The 26,777-nt window shown below is 44.3% G+C and overlaps 1 protein-coding gene across 5 annotated transcripts in view; it reads right to left on the reverse strand.

The window, feature by feature from the left end:
- The window catches only part of XIRP2 (xin actin binding repeat containing 2), a 1,007,304-nt gene that overhangs the window by 347,203 nt on the left and 633,324 nt on the right, over positions 1-26,777 (reverse strand). Inside the window, exon 1 of one of the 5 annotated variants that reach the window (XM_085645385.1) lies at positions 17,339-18,763. The exons of the other annotated variants lie outside the window; for them this stretch is intronic. The gene's annotated coding sequence lies outside the window, so the exon portion shown is untranslated. Of the gene's footprint in view, positions 1-17,338; positions 18,764-26,777 lie in introns of those variants that run through there. 5 annotated transcript variants of the gene reach the window in all.

A 26,777-nucleotide genomic window follows, 5' to 3' on the forward strand; every position in this document is an offset into this window, starting at 1 on the left:
CAGATTGAGGGAGTTACACACTCAGATAACCCGTGCTTGGCTTGGCACGAGAAATCAGGCTAATCTCAGCGGCAATGTGTTCAGCATTTGCGCAACACACATACACACCAGTGACACCATAAATACAACACAAAAGAGACTTCACACAATATTATATAAAAATCTCATATTGTATTTAACACATAGACCTCACATGACCTAAACCTTGAATCACTTTAGTGAAATAAGATAAAAACGTATATTATGCACCCAGCATGAAAACACCATAACTGTACATATTATGCAGATCCTGAAATATTACGTGTTATACCGTCACTGCAAGGCATAAAGTGACACATATCATAACATCCAGGCATGAATATGAAGCAGTTTGGTGGGAATTAAAACAAATGAATCACCATATGTCCACCGTAGCGCAGTAATCATGAAGCCATGCCATGAACATTCAAGGAGCAGCAACCTGCCCTCCTAATACATGGTATACAGTACTTCAGTTCCCCACATGAAGGCTACTGAACTTGCTGCCCACCTACAACAGTGAATAGGGTAATCCATGCATAGGAACCCTTTCGTTGGGACCTCTGTGGGAAATCAACCTAGGGCCGTCACCAACTAGGTCCAGTACGTGTGAGTGGCCCCCACAGGTATGGCAAAACAAGGGGGGGGTGGAGGGGCTGCCCATGACAGGCTCATCGGGGGACCTTGCTGGGTCCCCCACGTGCTGGATGGCCTTAGGCGGCTGCCTCATCATACGGTACCAGGGACAATCCGGATAATTAGCTGTCCACAAGTGCAAGATGCAGCTTAATCAGTCCCCTCCTCTCCTCAGAGAACTCATTATAGACTTCACTGCCTGAGCTGCATTGCCTGGTCGCCACACAACTCTTGGGCATAGTTTGGGGCAGGACTCCTTAATCTGGGAACCCCTCAGAACAGAAAAGATGCTGGTGGCTATAGCGGTGGGTTGCAGCAGGCATGGTATATCCCAGCGTGTTTCTTAAAGTAACTGCGGCTACTAATCAGGTGGGGCTTTGCATGGAGGGCACCGCGCTCGAGCACACCACAAGCTTCTCTTTGTGCTGAAACTGCAGGTGACCAGGAAGGGCTCTCCTTGGGTCACAACCCCTGAATTTCAAAATTCTGAAGCCTCTCCCTCACTAAACAGGAAGGATTGCTTCAACCCGCACTGGGCATAAACAATGAGGAACACGCGAGCATGGATCTTAAGCCAAGCAGGATCACCCAGCAGAACCTCTGCTTTTAAATCCACAATGGCACGCTAAACCCAGTGTGATGGTTTCCCCACAAGGGGAGTCTGCAGCCCCCAGAACGGTGCCAATGTTTCCAGTCATTCTCTGGTACAAAGTGCAATGCTCAGCACGCTTAGTTACGGGCCAAGAACCGAAGGAATGAAGTGCTCACCAGCGCTTGGTTTTCAAAACCACAGGGCAGGGCACCAAGCCCCGGGAGATCATTGGGGGCACCAAAGCAGGAGTGTAAGCAGTTGTCCAGCACACAGGGTCCTTTGTAGGTGAAGAGGCAGTCCTTCCTAGCAGGTCAACAAAACAGAGCAGAGTCCAAGTGGTGGTTTCTCCTAGCAGCCCAGCAGTTCCTCCTGGCAAAATGCAGAATGTAGAGCCAGGAGCATCTGGTTACAAGTCCCACGCAGTGTCTAAAATCATGGGGTCCGAGCCCCTGTACTTATACTCAAAATGTCTTTTATGCAGAGGTAACTTCGAAAGAACTTTAGAAGTGCCTTACACCCCCATTCAATCCCAGCCATGGCTCCAGACATACTACAGGGGGGTTGAGACAGCATTGTGAGAGGACAAGCACAGCCCTATTCAGGTGTCAGTGACAACTCCTCCCACCACTCTAGCTCAAGAAGACCCATCAGCCTGGTGATGGGCCATCAGGATAGGCATGGCACACCTCAGCTCCTTTTGTGTGATTGTCTAGAGAGAATGCACAAACAGGCCACTGTCAGTCTAAAACAGACGTTGATTTGAGTCAGGCTGCAAAGCACAAAGGGTCATAAGTAGGGGTGGGCGGAATGCACGCAATTTCCGCGATCACGCGATATTTCTGTGATCGCGGAAATTGGTGCTTCCGGCCTGCCGCTGCCATTACAGTGACCATGTGTGTCTGTAACGTTGACACGGCGCCAACGTTCCTGGGGTCCCTCGAGTCAGCTGTCCATCAGTGGGGGAAAGGGCGGAAGACGTTGCCCACCGCTGGTGTGTGGGGCGGGGCTTCCATGCAGTTCACATGCCTTCTGTTTATGGGCCAGAGACCGAGCAGAGCAGCATATGAGGAGACTGAACCTCCTGGAGACTACGCGGGGATTGCGCTCGAGTCGAGAGTCATGGATGCACAGAGCTCCATCACGGATCGGGTAAGTGACGACGACCTGGGGGAAAAGCACACCTGCCCAGCCTCGACCTAGCTCCCGAATGTTTTGTGCTGATTAAAGCTTCCACTCTGGCCCCTGCTTTATTTATATCTGTAAGTGCTTCCTGTTGTGGTTGGCCAGGCGACAATTTCCGTTCCCTCCCGGAAATTGCGACAATTCGGCCTTTCCGCGTTCCGGTTGGAACGCGGAAATGTCGAATTGTCGCAATTTCCGGAAGCGGAACGGAAATTGTCGCCCACCCCTAGTCATAAGCACATAGAAATGCCCACTTTCTAAAAGTGGCATTTCTAAAATAATAATAAAAAATACACCTTCACCAATAAACAGGATTTATCACCACTATCCCAAACAAGACAGCACAACTACTTCCAGATCAGAAATTACCACTGAAACACATCACGGAATTCCCAATGCAAAACTATGGGAGGAGCAGGCCTCACAGCAGTGAGAGACTAAATAGACTGTTTATCACCACCAGGACATACCACACAAAGACACGTCCTACCTTTTACCTACACAGCACCATGTCCATGGAGCTACCTAGGGCCTACCTTAGGGTTGACAGATTTGTTGTAAAAGGGGAGTTCCAGACTTGGCAAGTAACTTTAAATGTCAAGTCACTGTGCCAGTAAACTGTGCACGCATGCCCTGCAGTGGCAGAGGCCTGAGACACCTTTGAAAGACTACTTCTTGTAACATTTAATTTACAGGTCATGGGTATATGGAACACCACTGTACAAGGGAGTTACAGGTAAATTAAGTATGCCAAACAAGTGTAAACCATCATTTCAAGTTCAAAGGAGAGAGCACATGTACTTTAGCACTGAAGTGGTAAAGTGCCCAGGGTCATAAACCCAACGAAACAGGTCAGAAAAAAAAAAAACAGGAGGGAGGCAAAAGGTTTGGGGATAACCCTTCAAAAAGGGCCAGGTCCAATACATGGCAATTCCTTTCCCAGATAAATTTGCAGAGGTCTTCCAATTTTGAGATCTCCACAGATAGAAGCGGAAGGGCCCGGAATAAATATAAACATTTTGGAAGGATAGACATCCTGAATGAGGCAATCCTTCCCAGCCATAAGAGGACATAGGAGCTCCAAAAGAGAGCGAGTGCTTTGGCTGTTCTGTGTAGCATTTCAAAATTAAAACTATTCCTTTCACAATCTTACAAGGCTGGGGAAGAGTATGATGTTCAGGTATGCGGGCCTGTGTGTACCTACGGGAAAGGGGTCTCGGACTGTAATATATTAGCCAATTCTCTTGGTCACTCCCAAACCTCCCTTCCCATACGCCCCCACATTAATTAACATCCCCTTTCATTTGTCAAGTTTTGCATACAAGCCTGCCAATGGCGGTATTCCCCTAAGAAGGATAACAATGCAAGTAGAGAGTCACTAAGGGGTCAAAGGGAGGAAGATGATGTTGCCTGCAAATGCCAAAATCTTAAAGGTGTCTTGGTGAAATGGGAAGCCCTGTATCTCCACATGCTCGCTTACCCTCTGAAGAAGGGGTTCAAGGTGCAATACCATTTGTTTATTTCTAAAGAAACATGAGGGCTAAGTAAACAGTCCAGGTTTTAGCAGAGGTGATTAACTCGGTGCAAACACCAAACAGGAGAAGTAAAAGTAGCCCTGGCAAAAATGCTCAAACTAGCCTCACTCCCTTTGTCTGCTTGCACGATTTCCCTTTCTTTCCATCCATTCTCTGCCTCCCCTTCTCTGCTCTCCCCCTCTGGTTGGTTTCTCTCTACCTTCCCCCTCCCTTTCCCTCTGTCTTGAACCCTCTCGTGTCTGCTGCAGTTAACTTCAGGGAATTGGGGAAGTGCCAGAGGCACCAAGTGCCCCTCAGCTTTTCAAAACGGCCTCCTAGGGCTCCAGTCCACCAGGGAAATGCCCTGAGGAGTAACCGACCAGTCCGGCTCTTAATTTAAACGCGGAAGAAAGGGATTTTTATAGAATGCCTAAACCATTCTGCCAAACATCAAAGTTTGGGCGCGTGTGTTCATGACTTGACACCATTAGGGGTATTCTGGTTTTCTCTCTTTAACGATTATTACAAATAAATACAGACAAAAAACAATGCGTTTCCTGTCTGTATTTATTTTTAAAAGCGGAAATATACTGAAAACGGTGCTTCTTTTTAGAGACTCTACATATCGTCTTTCGTGAATTCTAGAGAACTGAGCAGATAGACAGCATGGAGAGTTCAAAAAACAGGATGAGATTTCCTTAAATATACAGGCGTATGCAACACACATTTGTAGTATAATGTTAATGTGTGAATCTCACGCAGAAGGCTGTACCGTGGCTACATAAAACGTGCAAGGCCATAGGTCTGTTACCATTCAGAAGTTCTAACAATTCATGAGGGTCTGGGATCCCCTTACGAAGAAGCAGAATTTCACTTCCTTTCCCTCCCCCCTACACACCATTGCATGGTAATCCAAACTTTAAACTGAGCCTTGTTAAAGGGGCTTTGACAGCAGGACTGAAGGAGTGTGCAGGATGCTCAGGAATCGGTTTCATAGGACTAACATTAAATTATTTCTGCAATGCAAGAAAGATTATAAATTCTGGGAAATAGACCAGATTTACTACATCCAACTGCCACATACACCCTTCACCCTGATAACATGGCTGCAGCACTCAGACTGTTGACTGCTTGGGAAAAACTCTTTGTTACATACAATGAGCATAAAGGTCTCACATTGAACATCTGCATTTTGACAGACGTGGAGAATTTACTTGAAACAATGGCAGAAAGAACTTGGACACCCGATTTCACTATCCCATTGGGAAAAGTTGTGGGTGAATACACCCTCACTGTGTAAGAATGTACAGAACGGAGAAAAACTGTACAGAACAGAGAAACACTGTATAAGATAATGATGGGATGGTATGTTACACCTGTAAACTGAAATGCGTGTATAATACCGATGATGGGCAGTGCTGGTGTGGATGCGAGCCGAAGGCGGATCTGCTGCATGTATGGTGGACATGCCCTAGGCTCACGCTTTTCTGAAAGATCTTTAGCCACATTAAAGGGGCGATTGGCTTGTATTTGCAACCCAACCCAACAACGTTGGTGCTCATTATACAGCCACCAGAGATTAAATGTGTTGCAAAACAGGATTGGAGACTGATCAAAAGCATGCCTTGGTCAGACAAACAAGTAATAGAGGATTTCAGTTTAAGCACTCATATTCCAACAATGCAGGTAGACTTTGGATGATGTTGGCAATGGAGAAACTGACATGGGGATTACTCAAGTTGGAGCACAAATATGATAAAATGTGGGCCCCCTTGGTGCACTATCAGCAACACAAGGATTGTGTGTGGAGTTGCCCTAAATCCCTGAGATTCCTTGGCCTACCCTCTTAGAGGAGCACACCTCATGTAACTTGTGGCTAAAGGGCTGTTAGCTTCGAAAGCGCCAGCAAGCACATCATTGACTTCCATTGACACTATGTTTTTCATCGGATAGGGTAGGGTGGGGAGAGGCAGTCAGACCTGACACTGGAAGTGTTACTAAGGCACTGTTGACCTGTCCCTACTGCTGATCTTTTTCTTGTTGAAAATCAATATAATCTCCTTGACAAAAAAAAGATAAGCAGATGGAAAATGTTTTTCTTAATGGTGCATGCATGTGCAGCAATCCAGCTTACCTCCTATTGTCAAGCTGAGTGAGACTGGAGGGGCACATGCATGACCACCCCCATAGTAAACAGACGGGAGTGAGTGCATAAGTAAAGCAGTCTTCGTCCCTGCTTACTTCTTACGCACCGTGCACATACTGCAAGGCATGTGATTATCTGGGCCTATGTGGTATGCTGCTCAGGTCTGCTTACACCACTGTATAAGCAGAGCCTGCATGTGTGTATCCACAAGCCTTTGCGTTCAGTGCAGAGCTTTAGAAGGAATTGTGCATACAGACTGTGGAATTGCAAAGAACCATTTGCAATCTTGCCTCCTCCCTCTCAGAGACATGTGGTTGAGTTAGTAGTGCATGTGTTCCTCCCTTGACCCCAAGAGAAACCTCCGCTCTGCCGACCTAGCCCTTGCCAAAATCCCACGCATTCTCAGAGGCCATAATGGGTGGCAGATCCATTGTCTACATCGCGGCCAAGGCCTGGAACGAACTACCCCTCAGCATCCGACGAAGCCCTCCACTGCAAGTCTTCAGAAAGGACCTCAAGACCTCCCTCTTCGAATGACCTTGGAGCTGCCTGAACCCTCCCCCCCCCCCCCCGACTCCACGACCCCGCGCCTTGAGACCCCTACGGGTGAGTAGCGTGCTCCATAAATCCCTGATTGAATGTGTTGTGTAATCGTAAGCACAATATGAAGAAGAGCCCGCAACAGTGTGTGCAGTGGTGAATTTTGGGCATTCACGTGCCGTGTGATAGCCAGCCCTGACAGGAGAGCCGTGCGTACGCACACTGATTTTGGGCTCAGACTTCTCAGTGGAGGGGAGCTGATTGTCTCTGCTCTTCCTGAAATGACCATAGATTACGGCGAGTGAATAGAAGTAAATCAGCAGCCTCGGTGAGTGATTAGCACTTTAGCTGTGTGAATGGACCCGTTTATAGGTCCGGCGCGACAGTCCAGCTGTGCGCATTACCTATTGTTACTAATTCTGTAAAATATACAGAAAGTGCATTTTGTCTCCTCCCAGATAGATTTTCTCTCTCATCTCATGCTTTTGGCTGCTTGCTGTACCATTTCATCTACCGTGGAGTGCTTAAATTACAGTATCCGAGGGACTATTTTACATCTCAAGTGCTCTGATTCATATCTCATTCAATTCGTTATGTTTGTTGTGTGTTTTTCACTATACCAGCCTTTTTTAAATGTGTCATTCAGGGCTGAAATTGCAGCTTGACCTATTGGCTTTGCCAGTGTTGGTCATTAAAGAAAGTTACAATCTGCAAATGACTGTGAGAGGTTATCTACTATATGCCAGACTTTTCAACCCTTTTAACAATTAATACACATCATTAGACTACCACAATGTCTGTGGATCCCTAAGAAAGAGTTAACAATTGCAACTAGCAATGACTGTAACCTCCATTGCTTTTAATGGAATGTTTATCCTCCAAAGACTTTTTGCATCAATTTTAGAAAATTGCTGCAGAAGAATATTCTCGACTGAGACTAAGTGCTCAGCTCTGTAGCAGGGTTCAGCATGCTAATGCAGTACTTTTGAGATAGGTGTGTTTTTTCTCTAAAAGTAAGAATCTTTTGTTTTGATCGTTTTCCGTATAGTCGTTTTTCATCATTGGAAGCTGTGGTTTTATACCTTTGAAGAACCAAGTCTGTGTTTATTTTTAAAGCACGACCTTTGTGATTTATCTGCATTTTCGATAAATCTGGGCTATGAATCCATTGTGATAGTTCAAAAGTATATAGGCTGAACAGTATACAACTGTGCCACAGTATTGTTTATATTGCTTTTATTGATTGTAATGTTTTTAACATCTGTTTATGCATAATAAAACTGTCTATTAGCTATGAATGTATTAATTAATTTTAATTAAAAAACAACAACAATTTCCGCATTTGTCATATTGTCTGAGTTGATCTAAACATTGAATATAGAATTTATTTTTTGTCAATATTCATGTAAATTGCCTAGGTTGTTGATTTTCAAATATAGGCTGGTTCAAAACATTCTGTTGTAGAAGATGGAAGGCAAGCGGCAGCAAGGGTTGTAGATATGAATGGCAAGCTATTTTAATCTGAAAGGATTCCCATATTTCAAGGACATAAACCCGAAGAACTTATAGAGCTTACAAGCCTTGTCTCCATTTCTCCTATGCCTCCCTGACGCTTTGTGTGGTCCTTGGCATTTAGTCTGTTAAGTGAAGTCATAGTCTGCTTTCAGGCCTGCTGACTGTCAAGGGTCATCACGGATATGTGGCAGAGAGCTCAACTTACATTGGCTTCCAGGGACACGTAGACAGCAGACAGGCTTCCTCTCCAGTATGCCCAGTATTTTAAATGGGCCGGTACTGCCTCGTACGGAGTACCAGCACTCTATTTTGAGAGGGAGAGTACCGGCACTTTTCAAGAGCGGGTTAATACTTTTAATGGGAGAGTACCAGCACTTCTCAGAAACAATCAGGTACTCTGGCACAGAGTACCTGCACTTCTATTCTTCCATTTTAAGGACTGAATATCCCGTTATTTATCGCCACTCAAACACTGAAATCTATATTATTCAGGCACCCGGTTTTAAGGTATTTGTCTTTTTATCATTTCCGTATGTATTTCTCCATATTTATTGTTGGGCCAACTCATTGGTATTTATACATACTTATTTTGTGTTATGATAATAAATTGAGCTGTAAAATGGTATATTTCCACGTTTATTTAACTCTTGGACGTGCACTCATACATCGGTGCCTGTCATGTTTTAGCAGCCACTTATAACACAAGAGCACACTGCAGTGGTGTTCCGTTTATAAAGGGACCACTCAAGAATATGCAGATCTGAGAGGATTGGTAGTATTTCTTAATACGTGGTAGTACTATTCTTCCACAATGCTGGTGGGCTTTCAGTAGTTTTCTGGAGACCAGCGCTTCTTTATTGCCCATATAAAGGCATCAATTGCCTTGTTCATGGTCCCTATGTCAGAGTTGGTAAGGAACTCGCACGGATAATTAGTAACAGCATGTAGCATTTGAGGGTAATTGGCCACATACAGCAAGTGTTGTTTGCAGATGATATAAATCCCTAGGTATTTAATTATCTTTTCAGTCCATTTCAAGTGTATGGCTGTGAGGAATTTTGCTTTAAATACTAGTGAAATGCCTGCATTCTTGAAGTTGACTTTGAAGCCAGAGAGCTTTCCATAGACTTCTAAAACCTCCATCGCCCGATGAATTGAGCGCTTGGGCTCTGTCAATGTGAGCAGAACAACGTCTGTAACTAGGAACATTTTGTGTTGGTCATCCCCTAAGGGCAGTCCCAGAATATGTTTGTGCTGCCAAATCATAACCGCCAATGGCTGGATTGAAAATATAAATAAAAGCAGTGATACGGGGCATACCGGTCTTATCCCTCTCATTAGTGGGATAAGCTCTGAGTACGTCCCATTACCTAGTACTTTCACATTGGGGTGTTTGTAGCTTGCCGCTATCTACGTTAGCTTATCGGTGTGCAGTCCAATCCCCTCCACCACTTGAAATAGTAAGACCCAGTTAACCCTGTCAAATGCTTTTTCAGAATTTAGAGAGAGGGCAGCCAGCGGGATTTTCCTGTTATTAGATTTTTCAAATTAGGCTCAGTACTTTCCACATATCTGCCACCTGTCTCTGTGTGATGAAACCTGATTTGTCAGGGTCATAGAGAAAGGGCAAGTGGGGCAACAGTCTATTGGCCAGCACCTTCGTAAAAATCTTAATGGTCCAAGTTTACAAGCATAATTTGACAATAAGATTCACATTTGTTTGTTGGTTAATCCGTTTTATGATTTAGGGTGATATGTGCCAATTGACATGGAGGACGTAACGGTTCGTGTGCACCGAAAGGAGTTGACTAGCGCAACCAGCCGGGGGATTAAGTCAGGTACAGAATGTTTATAGAACATTTTGGTAAGCCTGTCCGACCCAAGGGTATTATTGGGATGCATGGCAGTGATTGCTTTCAGGACCTCTTCCCCAGTGAGTGATTCTTCCAGGCTGGCTGCATTAGCGCTCGATACGTGCTTAAGGTTATCCTCCTGGAAGCTGGTCTTCACCTCCTCCACAGGTACTTAGGCTTCTTCTTAATGATGTGTGGTTCATATCACTATTCACCCTGACCCTCACAATAAAGCCCTTTTCCTCATCACCCTCACTTACAGAATCATGTCTCCCCTTTTCCATCTCTGACTGACACTACAGTCTTCTCCCACTTAGCCTTGCTAGTTTTACAGCTCACCCTGCTACTAAACGGCATCGTCCAACTTAATTCTGTCCTAACCGCTACGCCTCCTACATTGTAGACTGCAGTCACTCTGAAGTGCATAGTTGGCGCTTACCCATTTTAAATGCACTATGCAGCCGCTCCTGCCACAAGGATTGTACAGCCTGAAAATAGACCTGTTTTAGTCACCATTTTTCCTCAGCCCCCAAATATTTCCACGCGAATTCCGACACCTCCCAGACAAAGGTAAGAAAGAGCGTAGTAGAACTAGCAGGCTCCTCATGGTTTCTGAAAGGACACTTTCAGAGGACATGAAACAGTGACAATTAAATGGGTTATGGATGCAATTGTATAGCTCATTTGAGGGTGGCAAGTTCAATCCGTGGCTCCCACTATGCATTCTATGACAATCAAATGTCATAGAAAACCTGTTTCGAAGCATTTGGTCATGCTCTTCCAAACTACATGCATGCACACACAAAACAACATTTCATCATTGCTAGTTCCAGTGAACCATTACTAGAGAGGACTAACAGAAGCAAATCAGCCTGACCATTTCTCAATACAGAATGTCCAGCCTGAGTGACGACAAAATGTCGGTTTGGCGTCTGCAGGGAATAACAGGTACTTTAGGTGTTTTTGTGTCATCAGTTAAGTGAAGCACCATTCACTAGAAACAGTGAGCAAGGCATGTGCATCTAGAGCCCCCTATCTCACGTAGGACAAACATGTCAAAAACATATGTGACAGAAAAGCTGGGCATTTAGTCAAACTACTGAGGATACAAGATGGACCACACAAGGTATTGTTATGATCGGCAATGCCCAGGTGTGACGAAGAAATTAAGTGAGGGAATGATTGAGCATCAACACTTCTACTGAATGATATCATAATAAATAGTCTCCAGGTGATCGGGCTCATCTGTGCTCAGGGTAGGACAGGTTTTCCTTTTGTAATTGGTAACCTAGTAAAAACCACGCGACAAGTTGTGTTTTATTTTTCCCTGAAAAAGAACCACTCCTACCTTGGCAGGCATACAAGTAGAATGGTACTGGGAGAAGAGCTCAAAAAACCAAACCCTGTGGCTACAGGAAGTTACTTGGAGATAAAACATGGAGATGTGAGACTATGTAGTCACTAAAAACAAGCTATTTTATTGCCTTTAATGTGTGGCCTATTTTTGTAAGTTTACGGGTTAGATGACCCTTGTATTCTTTGGTAATTTAAAAAACATGAAGAAGTTTGCCTGGGGCCACGTAGTCTACACCGCAGTAATGTGAAAGTGCGTTGATAACAGTGTTTAAACTGGTGAGGAGATTAATCTCTGCGTAAAGTTTAGAAAGTTGTAAGAAGTTGTTTTGATAGCAGGGACCTACTTTTGAGGGGAAGGTAACATTTTCATTCAAAGTAAATCATGTATTTTTGAAGAGTTTGTGTCGGAAGGGTGAACAACTATGAAATGATCTCCCAAACAGAAGTGCACGGCCTCATTTAACTGGAAGGAACTAAACTTCTTACAGGTGTTCTTAGATTCCAGACATGTATATATATCTGTTTGTGGTTGGCACTTGAATATCAGCTAACCAAAAACAAACTACGAATTAGTATTAAATTACTATTGGCAGGTAGAGAACTGGCTTACCACACATAGGTTTGCTGTGCTCGAGTAGTATGGATTCTGTGTGGTCTTTTTTGTTGTTGTCTTGCCAACAAATTATCACAACTTGTTACTAGTGGTTAAATGAACATGGGCACTAAGGACACACTGTTGAGGAGGACAACATGATCTCAGAAGTTCAACACTATAAAAAAGGAAGACCTGTCTATCTACAATGATCAGTAGGTCATCCTAGGCAACTTGGCAAGTGTTCTAAATAGCATTCAGTTAGCTGTAATTAGTTCAACAAAAACTGTTAGGAGTGATTGACCTACTGTTCTCTTTAGCATTTGAGACTTTTTTGCAAATGTTCTACAATTTCTACTTTGAGAAAACTTGAGACCCGTGCTTGGTGGAAGCATTCAGCATTGAGATCTTGCACATTTGGAGCAAAGTCAACAACATTAGCTTATGGTGGAGATTAATTGTAGTCATGTTGGTTCCATCGAGGACGTGACAAATTGTGTACCAATAAATGCAGTGTCTCTGAAAATCAGAGCTAGCGTATAATGTGTGGGGTGGAAGATGTATTGGACTGCGAACTCTTGGAAAAAACTAAGACAGAGAATGATGTATTTGCCAGGGAATGATTCTCAATCACCCAAAAGCTTGCTTTACTTCTCAATGAAAGCTGATAATGGATTGAGTTCCCTGAGTAAATACTAACAGAGGGGGTTGCTATGATTCTGGGAAGTATATTAGTGCAGCCTTTAGGAAATTTGATCATGAACAATTCTACTTTATTAAAATATGTTGTCATGTTTTATCCTGGTACACCATTTTGAAAGAATAATGAAATGTCTCTCTTGTAATCTCTCCACATGTTGTATTTCTTCACCATTCCTGCTGCTGATCAGGTTAGAAGTTTTGAGAGTGGTGTAAAATACTGCTATCCTTAGTCCACATTTGCACTACAGCTACGTTTTACTTTTTTTAAATCACTGTAAAATTCTAGGGATCAAGCAAGGAAGCGGAATCAGATAGAACGAAAGAGCCATCCCTTATCAAGGTTTTGAGATAGGTCTAAAAGTATGGTTTGCTAATAAGTAATTAGCCACATTTTAGAGAATAGCTAGTAGATTTGACATTTCTCCATGGAGAATGACATATCCACAGGAAAAAGGCGTGCAGCGTCTTGGAATAATATCAGCACAGAGCTGGCACAATGTTTGAGACAAGAAAGGTAAGAAAATAACTACTGCTAGATACAGTGCTGATGATTCACTACTGTAGGAAAACAATAAGTCCCTAACCACACTATCAGCCTCAGAATCAACCCACTAATGTATGCTTCCTAAGACAAAAAGGTTCCTGTGCCACAAATCGACAGAAGCGAGGCAAACAATCAAGTGCTTTGATTCAACTGCTTTTCTGCTATTTTTGGAAGGGGGATCAAGTTAAGACTAAATTTGTATGAAATGTAACCATCAAGAAAAATTCTCACAGGAAAATTGAATCATGTGGAACTCCTAAAAATACTAATCATGCTATCAATTCAGCCACCTAAGGTGTCCTTCCTAGTGATAGAGGGTTCCTGATGGAACTCAAACAACAAATGAACGGTCTTCCAAGTTTAACACATCAGAATCATGTTAACATTGCACGTCTTTAAAAACGGATCAACTTTATTTCTGCACTATTTACAAAACGAGCATGTGAAGGGTTAGTTATTTAGTGTGATACTTGTAGTTTGGGTTCTTTTAGAGGTTTGCTATATGGAAAAAGAACCTAAAAGGAAGAAGTGTCCCTAAATCAAAACATGAGGTGGGGGTGTTTTGACAGCTTGATCTAGATGGAGGAGATGTAATGCTCTGCAATGTTGACTTTAGCTCCAGACATTAAGTCCAATGAAGCTAGGCTGGACAGATTGATTCCAGAACCAGAATGAAGGAAATAGCAGATGTAGAAAACAAGAGCAGCAGAAGGGATGCAGGTAGCAGACACATTGTCTTAAGGATTTCAGTTCAGTAGGTATGGTCAGTGTAAAAAGATTTCCCAGCTGTTTATTTAGTTTTGGAATTTATTAAGCGCTAACAATCATCCCCAAAGGGTTATCACAGCACTAAGAGCTACCAATTACTAGATCAGCAGAACAGAGCTAGGGAAAGAAGCAAGGTACGTTAGTTCAAAAAAAGCCAAGTTTAAAACAATTTCCTGAAAACCAGTTAGTCCTTGGTGGGACGGATAGCCAGAGGGAGAGAATTCGAGTGAGTGGCAGCCAAAAAAAGTAAAAGAGTGGTCGCCTGCTCTGGCCTTCTAAATCCTGTTTACTTTGGCTAGGGCCAAGTTGGATGATCTTAGATTTCTTGAGGGTAGATAGAATTTGACCCTCTACCGAAGTAGCAGAGGGCTGGATTCATGCAGCACCCTGTGCTCCTGACAAAGAAACTTGAACTGAGCCCTTTTGCATGTCGGTAACCATTACAATGTTTTTAAGCATGTGGATGCAGATATAAATCTGTCTATACTGCAGATCAGGGTTCATGGAAAGACATCACATGTGGATTATTGGAGAACAGATAACTATTTGGACTCCAAACAACATTCCCTAAGTTCTTCAGGACTTTTGCCCACTCTTGGCAGAAAAGGCACACTAGGGCCTATGGAATGGATGGAACCCTGCTAGATGGGCATCAGCTCATTCAATGACCTGCCCTCGAGAAAACACTGCTGGAGACCCCCTCCTCCAACCATCCCTCCAGATCCACCTGTTACCTCCAGATAAATCAGCTGCCAGTTACATTAGGATGCGGAAAGTACTTTGCCCCTTTCGCTGTGCCCTTGGGGGTACAGTACCAGCATTGTCTTCTCAGAACACGGCCACTCGCCAGCTATTGAAACACTGACCTTCCACTACCCTACTTCACCAGTAGCAAGCCTCCATCTTTACTCCAGTCTGCGGACTGACCCGTGTGCTCTTGAGTTGAGGGATACAATAGTGATAGGTTGAGAAGCCTAGCAAGGGGTGGGCTATATGTCTGGATGACCCCACCGCCACACGTCAGTCTGGTGACATTGGCCCCTACCTCCAGGCACCAGGGCAGAACGAAATGGCAGAAATGAAACAATGCCACAGATGAGGCGATATATCAAGCCTCACTTCTCCCAGTGATTAATTCATAAAAGAATAAGTGCCAGGGCACTGACATAAGTATAACTTGTACTGCTAGGATGCACTGCTTATGACATCACATATTACATCACGAAAGATATTCAAAACTAATGGCGGTGCAAGGTATACTTATGTCAGTTACTTATAAGTGGTGAATTTCAGTATTTTGGTTTTTTTTTTAAAAGTAGTTGTTTATTAATACAAGACCGACATACAATTCCACTTTAACAATTGTTTTTTTTAGTATATATATATATATATTTATATGTTCATATTCCGTGAGTGTTCGTGAAAGTGAGTGAGGATCTGTGTGTTTGTCCATGAGTGTGTGTCTCTGAGTGCATGTGCGAGAGTGAACGAGCCATAAAGACAGACATTGGCTGGTCATATATTTGAATACAGGTAAAACCGACTAACCTTGTAATCCTTCCGAATTTGATCAATTGTTTCCCTTAAAGTTAGGGAAATAATTTATGTCCACGAAACAGACATTTCTGATATGCAACAATAAGCTATACATTTTTATATAGCTTTTTTTCTTCCTTTTTGTGTTTCTCTGTAAGTTACTTCAACTGATAATATAGTATCTGCATTTCGATTTGTCATGGACAAAGCTGTCCCACCTCCTGTTAGTGTAGCCATCATCAACAAAACAATATTGTGACATTTGGTGCGCGTAGATGCCCAAGATTTTAAGTCTGACGTTATTCAATTAGCTGACAGGAAAATGTATAATACACCCTAACTCGGAAACCATTTTTAATGCATGCCTTTCTTTAGGATTGTGATGTGCGGGGGAAGTTCGAAATCCGCCGCCAGGGGAATGAGCGCCCGCGTGCACCTTTCTATTATTAACTGGAGCTCAATAAGGGATAACGATGTAATTTACTCGAGAATCGACTGACTAACATGACTGATGTCCTCCAGGGTGAGCTGCAGGCGGTGAATCACAGAACAGCAGCAATCAATGAAAACGGCGAACACGCTGCCAGAGGTGCACGGCGCCGAGAGCACAGTCCCGAGGGCGCTGCTCACTTCCAGTCCTGCCAACTCACAGTGCCACCGTGTGCCACTCCACATCGACCCCTTTCCTACGCCCCCCTGCGACGACCGGTATCACACGGTGTCAGTGAACACTGGCTGGAAACCCCCGAGTACGCAGCACGCGACAGCATCTAGAAGCCCGAAAACACACAGCTCTCAAACACAGACGTGTGTAATTAATCAAATGCGAATTCCGGAAATCCTAGCCACTGGCGTAAGCACGCACGGCCGTGCTGGTGACATTTCAGCAATCCATCAATGGCCAAATAAAAGGCCAATCGAGACAAAGTGGTATATTAATCAATTCGGCAAAATCAATTTTATCGCCACACAGCAGCCTGAAAGATTAAGGTTTGTTTGTTGTTTTTGCACTTTTTGTCTTCAGGGGCTACAGCTGCACAGATGCAACCACTTGACGTTCAGGCGTTTGCATTCTCAGTACATTGACAGGTTCAAGTGCATTATCTCAACAGTGCTAACAACATTAAGGCCACAAAGGGCTGTGCTAAGTTACTTAAACACCCCCTTACCGAGTATTAACACCGTTCAGAAAACACGGTAAACCGACAAGCATGCCCCGTTCCAGTCTTTCTGCGGGCCGCTCGTGGCCGATATTCTTAGCACAACCAGGGACAGGCGGCAAAGAAACCCCCATGCTTCTCAAAGATTCGATACAACCCCCGCACACATTAGTCACCTGTTTCGCACACCTCCCATACACACACAGCTGGAGGAGCCGCCGACAAGGACCCATAAAACAGCAATAAACTAAAAATCACAAAAACCGTGGAGCGGTGCACCTGCTCTGATGTTGTCACGCGCGGTGCCTTTTGCAGGCTGCGCGCATTAAATCCAGGCTCTAAAAACTATATTTTGATTCAGCGTTTCGGATGCGCCAGTTGTTTGCAGCTATGCGAGAGCTCGAGCCGAAAACATAATTACCCCTCAGTGCTACCGTATTTCAGAGAAGAAAATGAGGCCCTGTCAAATCCCGGCCTTTGCATAGGCTCTGCTTCAAGAAGGAAACGTAGGCTGCAGCTTAAGTTATAACTTATTATGTACTATAGCGGCTATACACGAGCGTTTTTCACTCCTAGCGACAATGTTATTTACTATCGGAATATACGCGCTATGTCACATGCAAAAACAAGCACAGAGATTGCCAATAAGACATTTCACCAATACGCAAAGGACGAGTTGCTTACCTTAAATATCATAAACGTTTAACCGGAAGAAAAAAAAAGAAAAAAAACTTCAGAATTTCAAAAGAAAATCATCCACAGCAGGCTTTTTTTGTTATCTTTTTTTTTTTGTGGGGGGGCTGCAGCATGTCCAGTTCCCTAAAATGTAGCAGTGCGGTGGAGACCAGCTCCACTCTAACGCCCTTCTCTCCCCCGAAGACAGTGACAGCTGATTTTATTTTAGCAAGCATGTAAAAGGTGGAACTTGGCGACTATTTTTAGGGACTGAGGCCTGTAAAGCTCCCTGGTTGAGTCAACTACTGCTTCTAGAAGCTGGTCTCGAGAGGCCCACTGCGCAATTAATGCTCCTATTCAGGCCTGGTCAGTCCTCACAAAAAGATCACGGATATTATGATTCAACTAAAAGGTTTCATTATTTTAATGTCCTGCAAAATGGAGAGCCAAATGAAATATGCACACGGAATACTAAGACTGACATGTGATTAAATCACTGATTTTTTTTTTCTTTTAACTCAACCGTGTTCTTTTTACTAACACGTCTGCTATATCAATCTTTTGAGAAAGAAGGCTGGCTGACATCACCATCTCTTCAAGATGTCTTCCATAAAGTGCTCAATGCCCAAGTGTTACTGTTGTGCAAGGACACGCACCGCACAATCCAATGAGAGAAAACCATTGGTGTTCCTCAGCTAAATGTATTTGCACACATATACCCCTTACGCCCCTGCCCCCACGAATCATTAACTCAACACCCCTCCTCCCACAATAAGGCGGCTGTCAGTATCCTTAAGCAAAGCTCCCCGGGCAAAGCTCCATAATGCCTTTAATATGTGGAGTTTCGCCCCCTCCTTCAGTAGGCCACACCTGCACACGAACCCCTGCATAAGGCAGTCGCATCGTAACACTAGGCTGTGCTTTTTCTTGTTCCACCTGCAGTTTGAGAGCTCTGGGTGTGGAGGTTTCAGAGCCCTGTATTTGATTTACTTCGGTTGGTTGTGGCTTCGCAGAAGTACCACTGTGCGCACTCTAGGGGGTGAGGGATGGCGGGATGGCTCCCTCGCCAGGTGATGGTGGCCGTGGGATACACAGGATGCTGGGACGATGAAGGAAGAATCCAAGTAAATAAATATACTAGTGATTGTTGGCGGCTTTGTGACCGAAAAGCAACAATTCCACAGACCTGGACCTGTGCACATAGGCCTAGAGGCCACTCTGAGTCTAGGATGCTGTGCTAAAGAGTGCGTCTGGAAGCTAGTTTTTGAACTTCGTGTCTTTTTTTTCTGGTTGGGTCTTAGTGCTTTTGCTAGGAAAGGGTCCACTTTACGTGCAGGGCTAGCAGAGTAGTGCTAGAGAGTTAATACACTCGAACAACATCCACAGGATGTCAAAAACACAAACAGACTCTTAACTTGACATTTAAATGCCAGGAGGATACACATTTGATGCATCTCTGACATAAGTGGATCCTGGAAAAGTGTCACTTGAGCAGAAAATTACCTGCGACTACTGAAAGCTAATGGGAGCAGGAACAGAAACAAGCTGTACTTTATCACTTCTAAGTGCCTGACTCAGAGTACAAGGGTGGTCTTTTTCCATCAAGATAAATACTGTCAATTGTGGAGACCTTTAAAAGTCAGTTATATAAGCTTAAAATTAATTATATGAATAACAGGTAGTCAATGAGAGCTTTCCTACAGATTGACACTCATTTCAAAGCCACATTCTGAGCAAAGTGAAGCCTGAAAATCAAAGACCGAGAGCCTGCTTAGAAAACATTTCCATAATACAGGCGAGACATGGTTTCTGTGCCTGCAATTAGACATTCTGTTCTGAGCAGGTCAAGAGTCCAGAAGGCTTACTTGGAGCATAATAAAGCAGCAATTGGAACCAGCAGAATACTGAGATCTATGGGACACTTTACTGTCCACCACAGAGCCCAAAGTATGTTGCTTGGATGTTAAGACATTGACCAATTCCTAGTAGGAAGTCTCAATGGTTACCGGATAGTTTCTTTGAATAGGGATATTTTAGCATTTTTTTTTATAGACGATGTGCGGCATAGGCACTGCTCAGGTCGTTCCAGTGTCTTGCGCTTATTTACACCTTTGATGGCTCTTCGTTTGTGTTTCTTTCACTTTCATTTTAGTTGATGTGGAGCCTCACCATTCTGGATCACATGTTATGGGCTGGAATATAGTGAGTAACAAGCTTTTGAAGGTATGCAGGACAGGAGTCTCAATATGTTGGGTGTGAAGCAGAGAACACCGAACATAGTCTGCTGTGCTCCTGAATGCCAGTGAAGTGCTTCCTGGTGTTACTGGATATGATCTGTGGCCATTAGGTTGCTTCAGAGACTTTCAGCTTGTTCTGGGTCAATCTTTTCCGTCACATGCACACGGTCTGCAACAATGATATAGACAGGACATGACCAGTACCATTTTCAACCTTGTAAATGGATAATCAAAGGAGCAGACCTAGAATAGCACTGTAATATTCAGGTAGGTGTTGCTAACTGCATCATTGTTTGGAAAGAAGAGAGAAAGGATAATATCAACATAAAATCAATATTCATACATACTGGTCTCACCCAGGACTAAAGAACAATATGTGTGGCACACCACGATTTGCGCGGTTTTAGATTTGAGTTTTTGATCAATTGAGGTGTAGAACATTCTCTATCTAGAGCCAGGTATACTCGAGTTAGTCGGTGATGTTGTAACAATCCCTAGGGTTGTTACCCTGACTCAAATGTCTTGAATGTTGATGGCAAACACCGGAACCTAAGATTGTTTTGGGAGATCAGCTCTCACCATTAATCTTCTTTGGATGTTCAAGAGAGGTCGAGATAGCGAAGAGCCCCAGGCATTCATCAAATGATACCCTTGTGCGAAAACCTCTAGCATCCAGATCTGAGATGTTAACTTTGTATGAACTGGGAACAATGCTCAAATGCTAATGAACAAAACAGGATTTTTTTGGGGGGAGGAGGGCATTGGGGGGGGGGGGGGGAGTTTTATACAGCGCAAACTCGACCCGAAGGTATCAGAGCACTTTTACATGAACCCAGTTGTGTTACAGACAGACCATTCATTTTGTTAGGCACGGGAAGATTAAGTGATTTGGACAGAATCACAGCTTCGAGGTCGACCACCCTAGCTGTTAGGCCACATCCTCTCCCCAATTTGTCAATGAATGTTAAAATTATGGGGATGAAAAGGGTTTCATAAAGCAATAACCCAAAAAGGGGGTTCTGGAACTAACCAACAGACAAGGAGAGCTGCAAAGGGTAGAGGGGAATGATGATGGCAAGCAATAAGGTTTCAAGGCTTCATGGAAGCCCAGGACGTTGTGCTGCGCGTCAAGACTAGGAGGGAGTGAGTTCCAATAGATAGGACCAACATAAGCGGTAAAGCCCCTCCAAAAGAAACAAATTCCGGACCCTACTACCCTATCAAACTTGCGCCCCATCTCTCTCTTATCAATTCTATGTAAGCTGACAGAAAAATTTGTAAACAACCAACTCACAACTTACCTGGAGAAATCAAATTTGCTCCATTCCAATCAATCTGGCTTCAGAGCCCAACACTCTACAGAATCTGCTTTATTGTATACGGCTGAAAATCTCAAAGCCGCTATGGATCAAGGCAAAAGAGCAGTATTGGTATTGTTAGACCGGTCAGCGACCTTCGACACGGTCTCACATACCATCCTCTTAGACCACCTTGCTTCTTTTGGCCTCACGGGTACCGTCCTGGCATGGATAAAAAACTTCCTGCAGGATCGCAAGCAAGTGATCACACTTGGCCAATATAAATCACAAGAGCAGCAGGCCCTTCTCTCAGGAGTACCGCAAGGATCAAGCCTCAGTCCGACTCTTTGGTGCCTATACGGCTCCATTGATTAAGCTGATATCCTCCTTCAATATTGACACAATCTCATATGCGGATGATACTCAGCTTATCCTGGTATTAGAGAATAACACCACACAGGCAGAAGATCATCTCTGCAAATGTCTCACTGCAACTTTCAGTAGGATGAATGCAAACCATCTTAAGTGCAATTCTGAGAAAACTGAAATTTTACCTCTAAGCCAAGACCACCTTTTCTCACCCAAATGTTGGTGGCCAGCAAATACCACCCCTCCTCCAAATACAGTAAATGTGGTTAGGAATTTGGGAATCAAATTTGACACTACTCTGTCATTTAAACAGAAATCGCTGGCAGTTGCTGGAACTTGCTTCCATATTAATAAAACTTTAAAGAGATTCTTTGATCTGATCCCCTTTTCAGCAAGGCAAACAGTGGCCGTAGCCCTTATTACATCGAGGCTAGATTACTGTAATAGCCTTTATGCAGGTACCAATAAGTCAGTCCTGCATAGGCTACAAATGGTCCAGAATGCTGCAGCACGACTAGTACTGAGGTGGCCCAGGAAATCATCTGCATCAGCTGCTCTAAACACACTTCATTGACTGCCATTTCACAAACGCGTTCTTTTCAAGGTCCTTCTCATCTGTTTTAGGGCCTTCCGCTCCTCGGGCCCTCATTACCTTCACACATGTTTTAAACTATACGTTCCGTCCCGAAGTTTAACATCATCAAAGGCCAATCTGCTAAAAATACCGGCTTTTAGACTGGCAACGAAGGCAGGAAAGTCACTCATAGTGCTGGGCTCAAAGGCATGGAACAAACTCCCTCCACAGCCTCGCCAGTTTACTTCCGAGTCCCAGTTCAGGAAAGTTCTGAAAACCTGGATTTTCAGCGCATCCGATTCTCTCAGCAAAACTCAGATCGGAGGTCCCTATAAAAACCATCAGCAGTCAACCAGGTTTCGAAGTCCCTATCCCTGGTTTCCGTTTAGCGCCATGATGCTCCTTGGAGGGACAGCTTGCGCTCTATATATGGATCATTACATTACATAAGTCACATCTGGAAAAATGCCTCTTGGGAACGTCTAATCTATGTGAAGAGGCAAAGCGAAGGGATGGAGTAGATTGGGGCGGGGGGGATGAATTCCATCTTGGAGAGACAAGTTCAAAACTCCTGACTTGTATCGATATTACAGGATCAAAACTATGGAGAAATATATGTAAAGAGTCAGCAGATTCTGGATTCTCAAGGGGAAAGCTTCATTTCAACTTGGTTCTGCAAACGTTTGGGAATCCCAAATTTTATTTTCTAGGCACAAAATGTATATTGTTGACTGAATTAGCAAAAACAAGTTTAGAAAATGAACCACACTCTGCACAATCCAGGGGTATCACCGTATATATTACAGGCTGAACTCTTTTAGGAGCTTTATAGTTCTTTGTTATTCAAACGTGAATAAAACGAGCCAAACTATATTGTCAAACATAATGTATGCATTTTCTCATGCGATGGGGAGGCAGTTGAAAATGTTGCTAAACAAGTCAGTACGAGTGCAGACATAGCATTAAATAAAAAGTAATAACAAAAATATATTGTTTGCTTCATGGTACAGGGCGTGTGAGTTCAGTAGCATTCAGGGTGATACAATTTACCCAATCCGAGATACAAATGAAGAGGAACTAATTTGAGTTTACAGCCAGACATAGATAACAAGTGTGAGTAACAGCATTCCCAGAAGGGAATTTATGAGGTGACCCGTGTAATGCTTAAACAGCAGACTTTTTACAGCATACGTCTCTGAACTCTAAACATATCCCGATGTCAGATTCCATCTATAACCAGGATACCTGCTGGAATCTGCACTGAGGACGTCTGGTGAAAGAGCGAGCTAATAACCCCTGCCCCCCTCCTGCCCCCCGAGTTTACAGTTATTGCTGTGAAGGATAGTTGTGCAAATCTGGATTTACTTTCACTGAGTACCTACCATGATTTATTTATTTTTAGCATATCGTTTTCGATTCCTGCTGTGCTGAGATAGAGGACTGCCCCCCTATTTGCAAACAAAAACAATTACAACATACTCACAGACCAGAGGAGGGGAGGTTTTGGCTGCAAGTTGTGGTTGTTGGCTGCGGAGCCAGAAGAACAAAGCTGTAAATGAAGCTTCCCTCCTGTAGCACACTGAGCATCTGGGGCCGTATGAGGTAAACGCGCACCAATGCCTTCTGCAACGATTGCATTTGGTGCAAAAAGGTTAATTGCACCACATTACATGAAAAAAAAAAATAGTGCAGGCACAAACTCGCTTCTGCACCAGGGAAAAATGTAGAGTCCCCAGTGCTGGCATAAACCTGCACTTGCACCAGGAATGGCACAGCAATGAAAGGCGGACCAACAGTTTAAAACTGCTTGTCCTCCTTTCTTTATTAAACACATGTATTTCACGATTTGTAAAAAAAATTGTGAAACCATCAGTTTTGTAAAAAGGTAGCGCTTTTGTTCTAATGTACCTTTATGGCGCGAGCCATGCATGACGCGCTCGGTGAGCTCATGATGATAGCTTGAGGTTCCGTGGGTTGACGGTTGGCGGGCGGCTGTGCCCGGCACAACGGTGGTCTGGGACATGCTCTTATTTGCTCAATAAATTACTTTAAAGGAAAGGAGCCTAATTCAATTATTACACCTTTTAGGTCTCGCCTAGGCAGCGCGCATGCGCTTGCGCTGCCCTAGGAGGGCCTTTAGCCATCGATCTTCACTTTCAAAGCACTGCACTCGTGCTTGTGGCGGCATCCACCTTGCGGGAGCGAGCAGCGACGCGCCACAAGCACGAGTGCAGTGCTTGAAAAGTGAAGACTGCGCGCGTACACACCACTCCCGGGCTTGGGTTTCTGTGTCAGCGCATTTCCCGGTGATAAGTATTCTGTAATTCTGGGTATGCGTAGTAGGTTGTTAAATCTGATGTCGAATCCTTCATGCACACTTCCGGGACTACGTCCCTCCAACTTCTGGTTGCAGAGGAACAGCTCCTTACCTGCAGTTTGTAGCTCCCTCACAGAGATCCCTGCCAGCTCACATACCCATCGTCCGTTAGGTGTAGGCTTAGCCAGGGGAGGGATGTACCAACAGGAGTCGGACAAGGTGAGTGCAGAACCGAGAACTTTATGGAAGAGTATCGCCATTTCAGGGTACGTTTAAATTGGATATTATTCGGATTTCTGCCATATTTGCAGTTTTGGGTGTGGGAAAAGTTTGGCCTTGTCGATGTGGACTACAGGCATGTTAAGACTACCAGTTACATTTCCGATAGACCTGCCAGGAAGAGGTATGATCCAATTATGGTGAAAACATATGTTCCTATTTGATATGTTCCAACATTGTTGGTGTCCAACTCAAGAAAACATGTTATAATGCTAAATTTTATGCTCCTGTTGTGACAATATTTTGTATATGGGTCAGTACCCATTGCATTTTTGAATGTGCACTATGTGCAAACCGTGTTTGAGATCTTCATACTTTTTAACATATGCAAATATCCAGATAAAACACATCATAGGAAAAGTGGTTGATCCTAGGTCCCCTTTAATTTAGCCAAGTGGGGAAACAGATTAAAAGGTGTTGCTCTCATTTTACAGCTCACAACGTAAAGGACAGACTTTTTCCCATTCAGCCTCAATGGTAGGAAGGCAGCGTCCAATGCTGCTCTGTTATTTAGAATCCTGCCTGGTTCATAGTTTGAGGAAATGTTTTCCTGTGCACTTGCACAAAATATGGGGTTGACTGGGACCCCTTTCTGGCACAAGATGCAAACCTATTTCCCCTATTTGTATGTGTATATCAGTGTGCATTCTGTGTGAGGAAGTATTACACAATATTTGTGTATGACCAGAAAGAATGATGCGAGTGTGGTGTGGCAGCTTTCCTGTGTGCATGCTGATTTGTAAAAGTGCCTAGAGGCTAATTGATTTGTAATGTAAAGACACAGGCCCTGTCACTCCGATGCTCAGTAGTTGCCATTGCAGGTACACTTGCAGATAGGATTGCTTCAGTCACGTGAGAACTGAGAGAAGACGTAGTCATTCGAGTGAGACCCCACTCTCACTTCACGTCTATGAGGAAGTCTCCTGTTCTATATAGCTCCTGTCTGTTTGGTCTTGATTTGTGGCAATGGCACCAACGGATCCGCCCGCTGTCTCTTTAGGCTTTGGTTTTGCTCATGCCGAGTGGTCCCTTCGCATACCTCACTCCGGGTCTGCCGGTTTCTCAGATATACCGAGGGATTCCGTTGCCTCATACTCACTTACTCCAATGGATTACTCGCCGGATTATGGGGTTATGCTCTGGTCGTGGCAGAGCTCAGTTACAAACCCGCCTCACCCGCAGCTGTGCATAAAGGGGAAGTAGCTTGGTTGCAACCACGGCTGATTAATGTTAATATAGTATCAGCATGGCATGGACACTTTGCAGTTGTTTACCTGGCAGAGCCTGTACAGTGTAGGGAAGCACGACTGAGGCCTGGTGAGGCCTACTAACCAAGAACCATAAAGGGGGAGTTTAATTTGGATGGGAGAATCGTATTAACTAGCGTCCTTGTTGGCTCGCCAACTCAGGAGGGATTTCACTAATTTGCATGTTTCTTCACACGTTCTTACAGGACCTTTCTGTTCATCTCCTCTTTCTTCCTCTATCTCTCCTTATTTTTCTCTGCCTCCTGCTCTCTCCCTCCCCCCACCCCTATCGCTGGCAGTGTCCTTCCTCCTGTGTATGCATGTACTCAATGCCTAAACACTTAAAGATCCCAAGGGCAAGACCAATTGGCTATGCCAATGCTTGTTATAAGTGCCTGTGAAATTCCTTTTATTGGCCCAGCGTTAATCACTGAGCCAAATTAAAGGAGGGAGTGAGTGAGCAGGCGAGGTGTTTGTTTACTCACCTGCTGCGTCTCACCCCCCTGCCTGGAGAACACGGATGCTCGGAACCCGGACACCAAATAGCAATTAAGTTTTTCCCCGGCCTGGCACGGTATGCAGTTTCTCCGCTCCTCTTCCCCCACCCTCAGCACTCCCACCATCTACGGGCCGAAAGTGCATGGCGTAATTGCCGGGGCACTATTTAAAAACAAAGAATTAAAAAAAAACATTCAGGCATATGCATGCGGCAGGACCAGCTGGGGAACTATTATTTTTAAAAAAAAAGAAAGAATTTGGCCCCGTCGCCTGTAGGCATGTGGCAGTCTTGATGCCTGAAAGAACATCCCCTGAAGCCCCGGCTCAGATCCGATCCCACACATAGTTACAGTAGAGGTTCCCACCCTACCCGCAGTGGGAGATGGCTATCGCGCAGCAGGGAATTCCGCTAATTCCCGGGGGTGTGTGCAACCGGCCGGGTCTCAGGGGGTAGGGGCTTTGATCTACTGTAATCCCTTTGATGCGGGGTGTTTCCCTTACAGTAGGGGCAATAAACTGCATCCGCAGGGCTAGGTGATGGCCTGGGACCAGTTCGGACAATGGGGCGCAGAGGAAGGGGGTTATCAAAGGAGAGGCATGACCATGTATGGGATGTCGGTCGGATGTGG

Source organism: Triturus cristatus, chromosome 3_1, assembly GCF_964204655.1.
Source record: "Triturus cristatus chromosome 3_1, aTriCri1.1, whole genome shotgun sequence".
NCBI lineage: Eukaryota > Metazoa > Chordata > Amphibia > Caudata > Salamandridae > Triturus > Triturus cristatus.